We start from the raw sequence: 12,610 nt of genomic DNA on the forward strand, positions 1-12,610 counted from the left end.
TTTTTTTAGCTGTACACATTTGAGTTTATTGCCACTGTTACTGCAAAATCGCTTTCTAGCTGAATCACATCACCGCACGCAACGGAAGAAAGCCACAGCCACTGTCTCTCGAAGGGCAGCGCGAAGCCTACAGCGGGGGAGGGTCACCGCCCACAGGCTCAGGGCTCTCCCCGGAGCACTTCCAGGTCACACCGGCCAACACGTTCTCGCAGCGAATCAATCCACACGGGCCGCGAGGTGGGGACCACGTGCAAATGGAACAGGTTTCTCACCAAACAGAACCACTCCCGGCAGGAGAGTCCCGAGTCTTCTCCACATTCCAGTGTGGCCCAAGGAAAGCTCTAGAAGCTACAGGAATGAGCAACTTGAAAGCAACTTTCTCTTTCATTTCAAGAAAAGGAAGGTGATGTATTTTTCTTAGATTTCAGCACATCTTCATTTAAATATGTTCTGAAAGCCCAGTGCTATTTCCTTGGCGAGGAAAAAGAACGGCGTTTAATAAGTCATTCCTCTGGCAGTGCAGGCCGCCTGATTGCATGTTCCTAATAAAACTAATCTGATTAATATGTTGGCATGTGAACTCGTCATTTTTCTGTTGTTAAACGCCAACTTGTGGTTTGCTTTTATTCTTTCAAATACAATTAGCAAAGCCCTCCAGTGCCTGAAAGGGCCTTTTCATTTGCACAATTATTCTCTGGCTGGCTTTAGAGAAAGGGGGTGAGGGCAAAGGGGGGTGGCAGAGGAGGGGGAGTCTCCTTCTATTCAGATGGTGCTGCGCAGACACAAAAGCCCGCCTGTGCACAACCTCACCAGGGCTGGGGCAAGCCGGGCCTTTATCGGCTGCAGTTTTTTCCCCTTTCACTGGCTTTGCTGAACAGCTAACTTTTCACCATCTCAGAAAGAGTACCCAGTTCCAATTAAATGATATTAGGTCAGACAAGAGGGGTGAAGTGTCTGGCCAGGATGTTATTGATGATCTGATCATTTTTCATCCGATGTCACCTCCCGCACGGCTCCTGTGCAACAGCCTGGCAAACACGAGCTGGTTCAGACAGCTCCCCTGCCCGGCCTGCCCCTCATCGCAGGAAATGAGCGCGTTGTTTTGCAACATTTTGGACTTTCCGCAGTGTAATGTCTGGCCTATCTAAACAATGATTTATTAAACCCTGTCTCTGGTCAAATGCCTTGGCCGAGGACATCGCCGGCTCCCGGCTCCCACCTTGCACCCAGTGCCGACGGAGACCTGGGCGGGAGGGGGCCCCGCGGACACCCCGCCTCCCTGACGATGCTACTGTGCTCCCAACGCCGCCGCCGGAACATTTGTTTAATTAGTTACATTCTCAACTTTTAAATAAGGAGAAAAAACAAGCTATGGGTGGCCCGCTAACCTCAAACGAGCAAATAGCCAAGGTTATAAAATCACCGCCTGCTCAGAATACCTGGTTAGAAATAAAAACAGTATTGGCCAGGTTCTCCGCGACCAGAACAGAGGTCGCATTAAGAAGCATGAAACCGAATTGGAAAGCTGAAGTCCTAAGGATGCGCATTATTTCATTAAAAAATGGACTCCGCACACTCTTTATAATTAAGACACCTCTCTCGGACAACAATAACAACAAAAAGCCACCTCTGAGATTAGTTGGAAAAATACTAAATAAAAATAAAAAACACTGCGGACCCACTCTTAAAAACTAGGCTCTAATTCTGTGTCTTGCAAAATGACACTTGCAGCTGTGCCCTCGCAAAGCAAACTGGACAGAAAACATGGCGATTCCTTCCTGTGTGGACACACAGGTGAGCTTTGCACACGCAACCAGCTGCACGCCATAGAATGCTGACCTGTTTGGAGCTGAAGAAAAGTTGGTCCTTTGTCTTTTAAAGCCAGAGTCATGAAAATTTCCAAGCGAGTTTTCTGATGAAATATCACAAGCAGCAGATTACCTTATTGAAATAAAATTATCCTAAAGTGGGGGGAGGGGGGACAGGAAGCGGGAGGAGGGGGAGGTGATGATTGTTTCACTCTGACCTTTCAATAAGGGAGAAGTAAAATCCATACCCAGATAATCACAAGGAAACACAGCCTCTAAATTAAGACTAAAGTTAGAGCCCGGCCGTGGTGGCTCAGTGGTTGAGCATCAACCTATGAACCAGGAGGTCACAGTTGGATTCCTGGTCAGGGCACAGGCCTGGGTTGTGGGCTTGATCCCCAGTAGGGGGTGTGCAGGAAGTAGCCGATCAATAATTCTCTCTCATCATTGATATTTCTATCTTTCTCTTTATCCCTTCTTCTCTGAAATCAATAAAGATATATTTTTATAAAAAAAAAAAAAAAAACAAGACTAAAGAAAGTTGGGAAGATACTTTCAACTAATAACAGAAAGCTGGGAATATGAAAGCCGCTGGAGGTGGTGGCTCAAATCCCGGGTTTTACAACAGAGGAAGCCCTAAGAAAAAGGACCCAGCCACAGGCATTCTCAGCCCAAGTCCCCTGTGATGGCCCAGGGTCGGGAGCTCTCCTTCTCTCCCACAGCACCTTTCAGCCGGACTGCCTGTGGCTCTGCAACGATGCTGTCTGCGACCTTGGAGATTACTAGCAAGTGGGTCCTATCCAGAAGAGATGGTCTCTGCCGTGGAAGGTTGCATTGGAAGGTAACGCAGCCCCACGTGGGAACTCTCTTAACATGTATGTCGTCCATTGTTTTTTAACCTTTTCTCTGAAGTATTTTGTTTTACAATAAAAGAGTCCTAATGGGTTCTAGAAAGGATGTAAAATGTCTACCAATGCATTGTGATACATTACAAATAACCTGCCAGGACACGAGCAGGCCTAATTATCTTCTAATTTAATTTTATTGATTTCAGAGAGGAAGGGAGAGGGAGAGAGAGATAGAAACATCAATGATGAGAGAGAATCACTGATCAGCTGCCTCCTGAACGCCCCACACTGCGGACTGAGCCCACAACCTGGGCATGTGTTCTGACTGGGAATCAAACCGTGACCTCCTGGTTCATAGGTCAATGCTCAACCACTGCTCAGGCTCTAATTATTTTTATGTAAGTTTCCCATTTTTTAACTTTACGATTGAGTCAACTTGGCTTTTTTAAAATCCACTTTTAAAACCTAAACTTTTACTTACACGGGCAACAGGGTTTCTAGATGATGTTCCTATATATGTTTTTTTTCTCTAGTGAAACTGGCATAAGAGCTATATTTAAGGAAATGGGTTAGCTCTGGACAGAAAGTCTTCATACACCAGTATGACAATCCTGTAAAAGAACAAGCCTTTTCTTGGGGAGTATGTATTACTGTTAATATATGCTGCTTTTGTACAATTACTTTGAAAGAATGACAGAAGCCAGGCATGACTGTGAGGGTACGAAAGTAAGCACTAGTCAGTAAATCAGGAAAAATAGCCACCAGAAGGGAAACTGTAACCAAATGGGAACTTCTAAAGGAGCTAGAGCATTCTGGCCCAAAAGAATCGTGCTGGTTCCCTCTCTCAAAAACACACTCTTTCCCTCTTCCTTCCTTGATTTTAATATAACAAGATTACCACCACCACCTCCCAAACCCCCCAAAAAGATGGAGCCACCATTTCTGAATACTTGCATGGAATGGAGATTCAACAATCCAGAGAGACTCCTAGTAAATCACAACCATTTAAACACACATTCCCTATCACCCAGCCATAAGAAAGGATGAAATACTGCCATTTGTGACAACATGGGCTGGGGGTATTGAGCTAAGTGAAATAAGTCAGACGGAAAAGGACAAGAACCATATGATTTCACTCATACGTGGGATATAAAACAGAAAGCAACAAAGAAACAAAGAAACTCACAGACAGACAACAGCATGGTGGTTACGAGAGGGGAAGAAGGGTGAGGGTGATAAAGAGGGTAAAGGGGATAAATATACGCTAAGGGAAAGAGACTAGACTTTGGGTGGTGAGCACACGATGCAATATACAGGTGATGTATGACAGAATTGTACACTTGAAACATATATAATGTATTAACCAATGTCACTCCAATAAATTTAATTTTACTGAAAATATTTTCTCCAAAATCCTGACTGAAATGACAGTAAATGAATGTTCCCATACACCCAGATGTTCCGGACAGCTCTTTAATGGCTCAACAGACAGCTGTGGATTGCCAGCAGTTTAAGGAAAGCTTGTATTATGAAAAAGAAAGAAATCAAAAGTATTATTTTAAAAATAAACTTGAAAGAAATAAGCAATTTCTTTCAAGTAAAAGAAAACTAAAAAAAAAAAAAAAAATCTTATCTCAATAAATGTTAGGTATAAGAAGCCCCTTTGTTTCACATGCCCTTAGAAAGAAAAATTATGACAGCCCACCAGTTAAAAAATGAATCCCAACTTTAGATAAGTTAAAATGTTAAAGAAGTGTATTCTAGAACTAATGAAAGGGTATACTCCGAAAAATAAGAGATTACATCTAAGAAACAAGGTCAGGGTGTGTGTGTGTGTGTGTGTGTGTGTGTGTGTGTGTGTGTGTGTGTGTTTTCTTCTTTTAAAAGGGACTCAGAGAATAAGAGAGAGCTCTTGGAAATTAAAAATATGATAGAAATTAAAAATTCACAAGACATGTTGGGAGATAAAATTGAGGCAATCTCTCCAAAAACAAAAGGAAAAGGCAGAATTGGAAAATAGGAGAGAAAATGAAAGAATTAACCGAGGGGAACACACACCCAAGTTCTAAATTTCCAGAAAGAGCAAACCAAGTGCCCTGCACACAGATTTTTGAAAGACCCACATCAGGAACATCACTGTTAAATTTCAGAACACCAGGGCGCCAACTATCTGCCTATGCGACCCCCACCCCTTCGCTGCCCCTGCTTTGCTCTGTCCCCCATCAGAGGAGGAGGGCATGCACGTGCATTTCCCTCCCAGCTGACTTCCCCTGGGTCCAGACAAGGATCCTGGTAGGAAGCAGGAAAGGGGGCGCTGAGATGTTCCTCCCTCTCGCTCTGCCTTCACTTCATCTCCAACTGAAGCTGTGCTTCCTCCGTGCTTCCAGCTCCCGTGAGAGCCCTCACTCTCAGATGCTGGTGAAACTCTCTCTTCCCTGGTCCTTCTAGCTCTCGGGGTGGTCATCGCTTTGTGCTAATCTCTGGCTCACCCTCTTCTCCTATTTGGCATTTCAGTTCTTCCTACACCTTAAATTTAGTCTCTCCTTTTAAATTCCTTCTGCTGAATTACCTGGTATAAGCTCTGTGTTCCTGACTGCTGCCCTCGACAACGCAGGGGAAACACTAAAGGCTTCTAGAGATAGATGAAAAGAAAGCAGCGCGGAAAACATAGCTAATCAGGATGGCAACAACAAACGCTGCACACAATGCGGCAATAACATCAAAATCCTGAGGGAGAATCAGCTTCACACTAAAACTTTTATACCCAGCTACGCAATCAATAAAATATAAATGTGGCTCTTCAGGTGCAGACGCACATGCACAATGGTGTAGCCTCTCCATGTGAACAAACCGGGCCTGAGACAATAGCTGGGCAAATGGCATGTGGACCAGCCTGCCCTGTTCAAGAATTAATACCTTTCTGCGACACTGAATCGGATGAGGGGTGATGGCTCCTCTCTCCAGAAATAGACACATGTGCTGTTACGCACATGTTGTGCATTGTTATAAAGAATTCATGCACCCAAATCAAGAAACCCTCTTGACCAACAAAATAAGACCAAAGCAGGGCGACATGGGACATACTGACATACCTTGGTGTGGGGTTTGGGGGACGAGAAGAGATAAACCAAAGAACTTATATACTTATACGTATAGCCCCTGAATACGGGCAATAGGGTGGTGAAGACCTGGGGGAGGTGGGTAGGGGCTGGGGAGAGGGGGGTAGATGAGGGGAAAATGGGAGACATCTGTAGTGCTATCAACAATAAAAATATGTATTTTTTTAAAAAGGAAGCCTCATCCACTGAAAGAGTCATGGAAACGTGGATGAATTTGGAAGTAGCTTCCTTCTAAAGTGAACCCACTCCCCGTGTTTGATGTCATTTCTCTGGGATCGGGGCTGCTACGAGGTACCCTGCCCAGACCTCTGGGAGTGCCAGTGTGACGGCCTGTGTCCGTGCAGAAGGGATCTGCGGACTCCGGAGCTCACAGCCGTGGGCATTCACACGCCCACTTCCGTATCTTTAGGTCATGAGGCTCCCACTGCAGAGGGGGCCACCGCGTGGTCCAGGGTCAAGCTCACGGCCATGCTCCCGGGAGCACTCCTAGCAGCCTCTGCCAGGCGAGGAAATGATGGGTCACCGTCCAGAGGAGATGAAGAGGGGACACGTCCTCGCCAGCCTTGGTCACGTGTGTGCACTCGGGCGGGCAGGGTGCAAAGAGAAGGAGGACGTTCTGTAGCCCGTGGCGCCGGCCAGGCTCACTGCGGGGCGTGAGACACTTGATCTCCGGGTCATGGGCTCACCCCCACATCGGGCACATCATTCTTAAAGGGCCAGACTGATGTAGTGGAAAAAGTCGCTGAGCCAGGAGTCAAGGGGTGCACCTAATCCCGCTTGGCCGCCACACCGCACGTTCTAAAGCCAAACAGCGTGCCTCACACTGGAACCGCCTGCGGGGCAGAGGCCAGCGCCTCCACGAAGATACCCTGAGTGAAAGCCACTGCACACGGGGGCACCCCCAACCACAGAGAAGCCAGCCAGGCGCTTGGCAACACCGTCGGAGCCGCCCCAGGTGCCTGAGGGCCTTGGAGTCTAACTTCAGGTTTCTGACGACACCCCAGAGGGTCTTCAGGACGCCCACTGTGAACACCCATTACTACCTCCCCCCAAACACCAGCTGTCACAGCGGAAGCGGAACCGCTCCTGGCTCTGCACCTGGCGAGGGCGAGGCCCCGTGTCCCCCAGTGCTGCTGTCCCGATCGCAGTCTGCGGGTCACATTCGGGGAGGCCCTCACCTTCCTGGGCCTCCCTTCCCACCACCGTACAAGGAGGGGCTGACCCTATGTCCTCTGGGTCTCTGGTAACTAAAATAATGAGCCCGGTGGTAACGGCTTCCTTTGATTGGCTGCTCCCCGTGTGCCACGGCTACGGGAGGGAACGCAGGCTGAGCAGAAAGAGACATGTTTCTGCTGCCACAGAGGTTAGCTGGTGGCAGAGGCCCACTTCGTCAGAAAACCCCACGCCCGTGTGTGTGATCACAGCCTGCGAGGCGGGCCACGGTGGGAGGAGGGAGAGCCAGGAGGCGGCCTGGAGAAGGTGGCGCTAAGTTAAGATGTGACGGGTCAGCAGTTCTGGGAACATCAGGCAAGCAAGAGCAGCAAATCCCCTGGTCCGGAGTATAAGAAACAAAACTAAAAGAGAGAACAGCTACCATCCACTGGACACGTGCTGCGAGCCTGGCATTGCATTAGCTATTACCTGCGTATACAATTCTTGTGTTCTTTCAACAGCCTTCTCAGTTTAAACATTATCACCCCCATTTTATAGTCAGTAAACGAGGGCACGGAATTTCGGAAATGTGCCCGAGATGAGGATAGTAAGAGGCAGAGCCAGGGGGATGACACCCCAAGCCTGCGTGTTTAACCACTGGGCCATACCGCCTCCAGTGGTCGCCAGTGGGCCCTACTGAAACATAACACGTCAGAATGGAATTGGTTTCCACCTGGTTCGCTGTGAGGAGGACAAAGGTGCTTTTGAAAATGTCATCAAATTCCCCAGGGAAATGGGGGAGAAACTGTCAGGAGATACAAGTCCTGAAACTAGACGGTTACGGTATATGCAACACCCAGAGCCCAGAGACAGCGGCCCTACGCAGCCTTATTTTCTGTCACACCACACACATGCGCCACCAGCCACCCCAGCGGTGAATGAAGCCAGTGTAAACACTGGACCCAGAGACACTGATCTACAGGCAGCACTGGCCTTTGAGACGACCCAGCCTGGGAAACGCCACGTAGGCAAACTTGTATAGGTTCCACCATGATTATGTTCTCCAACATACGGCCGGGGAAATAGAGAAGGTCACCGTATGAGGTACAGAGAGACTGGAGTTATTCCAGGAGCGCAGAGAGTATTAAAACTAGAAAAATCTAGCAATGCAGGTGATCAAAAGGTACACCTTACATTTATGAGATGATAAATTCTGGGACATCAAGTACAGTATAGTGATTGTAGTGAACACTGGCATACATTTGAAAGCTACTAAGAGGAGAGATCTTAAATGTTTCATCACAAGAAAAAATGTTTGTAGCCAAATGAGGTGATGGATGTTAACTGAAGTAATTGTAGTGATCACTACACTACAAACATATATATCAAATTATTATATTGTACACCTTAAACTTACACAATGTTATATGTCAATTATATCTCAATAAAACTGGGGGGGGATCTAGTAATACAACAAATTATGCTATAACAGAATAAAGAAAAATACATTTGATTATCTCAATAGAAATAGAAAAGGTATTTGATAAAATTCAAATACCCCAACCCTCACAGATGATAAAATTGCATAGCACTTAACACACGAACACACACACACAAATGAAACTGAGGAAATCTGAAATCAGTGCATTGTATCAGTGTCAATATCCATCTGTGATTTTATATATAATTTTCCAAAATGTTACCAGTGGGGGAAACAGGGCATGTATACAAGTGATCTCTGTACTGCATCTTAAAACTGAATGTAAATATCCAATTAGCTCAATTAAAAAGTCGATACTTAAAAGGGCAAGAGGTGGATATAGAATGAGGAGAGAGGAAGGAAGGGAGAAGGGGGAGGATGGGAGAGGAAATCAACTTTCTGGAAACAAAATTTCATTAGCCAGCAAAATTTGGTAAGTTTAAAACATAAAATAATAATTGATTTTAAAAATCATAGCCACTCCATCCTTCCAATGTTTCATTAGAGCCTTACAAAAAAATGTTAACGTTTTGAATTTTTGCATTTTGAGAAGATCACACGCCACCAACATGCCAATATGACAAATGTGATACTAACATGTATGACATAGTCAGGGATAGAATACAATGTATAATACCTGCAATAAGGTCCTGTGTTCAAAGTCTTCCCTCAACCTACATTATAAAAAGTGTGGTGTTCGTTGTGTTTTGCTTTTAATTATCCTAAAAAAAGATGTCATTTTGACAAAACAAAATTTCACCAACAAGGAGTAAAAGGGAATTTGCATAATCTCATGAAGGTGCTCCCCAAAACCCCACAGTAAGCATCATGCTTACGTGGTGAGATGAACAGGGATGAAGTCTGTTATGTTCTTCCTAGTAAAGTGGAGAATGAGGCAAGGGTGCCCACCTCACTGCTTGTATTCAGTGCTGCCTTGGGACGCAGCCAGGCCCATCAAAGTTTATTTTGTATTCCCTTCCTGTGTGCGCGGCTCATGGGAAGCAGCCAATAAAAGTAAGCTATTATTAATAAATACTTTAGTTCATTTAATACACTTGAGTAAACTTTTAATTAAGCATACTTAGAAGGATTGAAAAGAAACAAATGTGTCCTTACTCACAGGCCAAGTGATTGTGTAGAAAATGTGTGGTAAATTGGGAAACTAACCAGAGAGTCCATGGAAGTTTCTGGATGTAGGATCCAGAGCAGGGGCTGAAGAGCCCACGATGGGTGTCCTGAACTTAGGTTCTAAGTAAGCAGATGAGTACAAATTAGAGAAGCAGAAAGACCGAGAAAAGAGCTGAGCCCCAGAATGAAGACCACTAAGTCTTGCTGGTCTTGTTTAGCATCTCCTGCACATTTGACCAGGAATTGCCCATGAGTCCCAGCCACACTGGCTCCTGGTTCTTGGGCGCCCGGGTCTCCCTCTCCCACTGTGGTCACCATAGCCACCTGTCTATGCTCACCTGTCTATGCTCCCACTGTGGTCACCATAGCCACCTATCTATGCTCAACTTCTGCAACTGGCCTTCAAAGAGCCTGAGGAATATAGGCATGGATGTGACAGACAGTCCACCTTCAGCACTGCAATAAGCAATTGCAATGAGGTCCAATTTCTACTTAAAATTACCATTTTCTGTATTTATAAAATCAACTAGAGGCCTGGTGCATGAATTCGGGCACCAGTGAGGTCCCTCAGGCTGGCCTGCAAGGATTGGGCTGAAACCCGCAGTCCAATGCCACCTGCAGCTCCTACCTGCCGCTCCCACTCATCCTGGCCCCATTGCGCCTTCCACGGGCTCGCGCCAAATCAGTCCCAATCAGGAGAGGCTCGTGCTGCAGCAGCAGCAGCAGTGCTCACCAGCCGTGAGCCCTTTGTCTGGTGCCTTCCCGAGGGGAATGGCCTGCGGAATTGAGCTGAAACCAGCTCTCTGACATCCCCTAAGGGGTCCCAGATTGCAAGAGGGTGCAGGCCAGGCTGAGAGACCCCACCAGTGCATGATCAGGACTAGGGAGGGACCTCAGGAGGGCTCCAGGGCATGTCCAGCCCATCTCTCTCAGTCCCAATCGGCTAGACCCAGCAGCAAGCTAACCCACCAGTTGGAGCATCTGCCCCCTGGTGGTCAGTGAACATCATAGTGAGCGGTTGAGCAGCCTTAGCATATCATTAGCATATTATACTTTGATTGGTTGAACAGTTGACCAGTCACCAGATGACCAGACACCTAGCATATTAGGCTTTTGTTATATAGGGTTTTAGATGATTCCACCATGAGAGAGAAGCAGTGCTATAATCTACAACTACCAATAATCTCTAATGCACTTGGTTTGGAATGTATTACGGATCTTTGTCGTAGGAATACCTTCCCAGTGAAAAGTTTTCTTGCACTACCCTTAAAATAAGACTTAATAGTCTGAATAGAAGAAAGACTGGTAACAAAAAAGAATGATCCAGTAATGTGTTGGAATGCCACTTTTTGCCCAATGAGTATCATTAAGTTGGACAGCCTATACTGAAATACATGAACTTCAACAACCTCAGGAAGGATGCCAGATAAAAAGGACACCGTTGTTGAGCTCTGAAACCATAGATTAATAATAACCCTGGTAAAGTAAAATAACACAGTGGCAGGTGTGAAAGACTTGGGTGTCTTCCATTTGGCCTAGGCCACCGCAGACAGCCCGCGAAAGGAAGCTCCGCGCCCTCTCTGTTCTTTCATGTTCTTGGGGCAAAGGCTTTGGTGATGACACTGCCATGGCTTTCCTTACACTTGGGCTCTATGCCACTGGGCCTGTTTCTGTCATAATTCCGAACGCACTGTCCAGTGTAGCAGCCACCAGTCACGCATGTTTCCTGAGCCCTAGACCTGCAGGTATGCGGTAAGGGCAAGATACACACTGGACTTCAAAGACTTGACACGATAAAAAGAATATACAATCTCCTTCATAATTTTTACATTGGTTAATGTTGAAATAATCTTTTTTATGAGCCAAGTAAAATGTCTTATTAAAAGTAATTCCACCTGGTTATTGTCATTCTTTTAAATGTGGCTACTAGGAACTTTTAAATTGCATATGTGGCTCTCTGGCAGCTCACGTTGCATAATCACTGGGCAGTGCTGATTTAGAGAGACAAACGGTATTCTAAATGATGTATGTATAATATGCAACATCTTAGACAAGCATGTAGTTTAAATGAACGAGGCATGTAGCCTGCCAGCCGCGAGCTTGACATGCTTGGAAAACATTAGTCAATATGATTATAAGACCCTTTGTGTGTCGTTGGATGGAAAAGTCCTATGGAGGCAGGTATAATATTATAACAATAGTATAAAAGAGGCCTCATTTATTGAGTTCCAGCTTTTGACAGGGATACTGCTAAGTGCTTCAAATAGATTATCTATAATCCTCCCAACAGGGAGAAATAATTTGGACCAGAGAGACTAAGTCATTTGGCCCAGCTCACACAGCGAGGAAGTGCTAGAGCCAGGCTCTGAATGGAGGTCTGCCCAAGGCCAAGGCCTGTACCCCGTGGTTCTTCAAGGAAAGAAACTGGGAGAGGCCTGTTTGGAAGTGACCTTCTCTTTTGAAGTGGTTGCTATCCACCTTGGGCAGGGACTACCCACGCCATCCATCGGTCATTACAAAGCCGCTCCCCTGAGACCAGACTGGTGATTGCCAGAGGGAAGGGGGTGGGGGACTGGGTAACAGAGGTGAAGGGATTGAGAAGTACACGTTGGTAGTTACGGAATAGTCGCAGGGCGTACGGTGCTAAGTGAGATAAGCCAGTCAGATACCATATGATTTCACTTATGTGTGGAATCTAATGAACAAATAAACAAACAAAATAGAAGCAGACTCATAGCTACAGAATAATCAGGGGTGTAGTGTACCCCATGGGGAATACAGTCAATAATACTGCGATAACTCTGCATGGTGCTGGGTGGGTACTGAAAATATCAGTTTGTAACGTATACGATTATCCAATCACTGTGCTGTACACTGGAAACCAACACAAAACAATACTCAGAGTCACCTGTCATTGAAAATGTAAGCAAATTTTTTAAAAATTAAGAAGGTGCTCTATATTCTGCTCTGGACTCGGGGAGTGGACAGTTTTGAAAGGCAGCACGTCTACCCAACCCGCCTGGGGCCCCTGCTCACCCTGCTCTGCACAGGAGTGGCTCCGGGATGTGCGGGGCA

The 12,610-nt window shown here is 46.0% G+C and overlaps 1 protein-coding gene across 2 annotated transcripts in view; it reads right to left on the bottom strand.

Annotated features, from left to right (window-relative positions):
- The window catches only part of NPR3 (natriuretic peptide receptor 3), a 64,171-nt gene that overhangs the window by 32,388 nt on the left and 19,173 nt on the right, over nucleotides 1-12,610 (bottom strand). The gene's annotated exons all lie outside the window — the stretch shown is intronic.

The sequence above is a fragment of the Myotis daubentonii genome, chromosome 4 (assembly GCF_963259705.1).
Source record: "Myotis daubentonii chromosome 4, mMyoDau2.1, whole genome shotgun sequence".
NCBI classification, from domain to species: Eukaryota; Metazoa; Chordata; class Mammalia; order Chiroptera; family Vespertilionidae; genus Myotis; species Myotis daubentonii.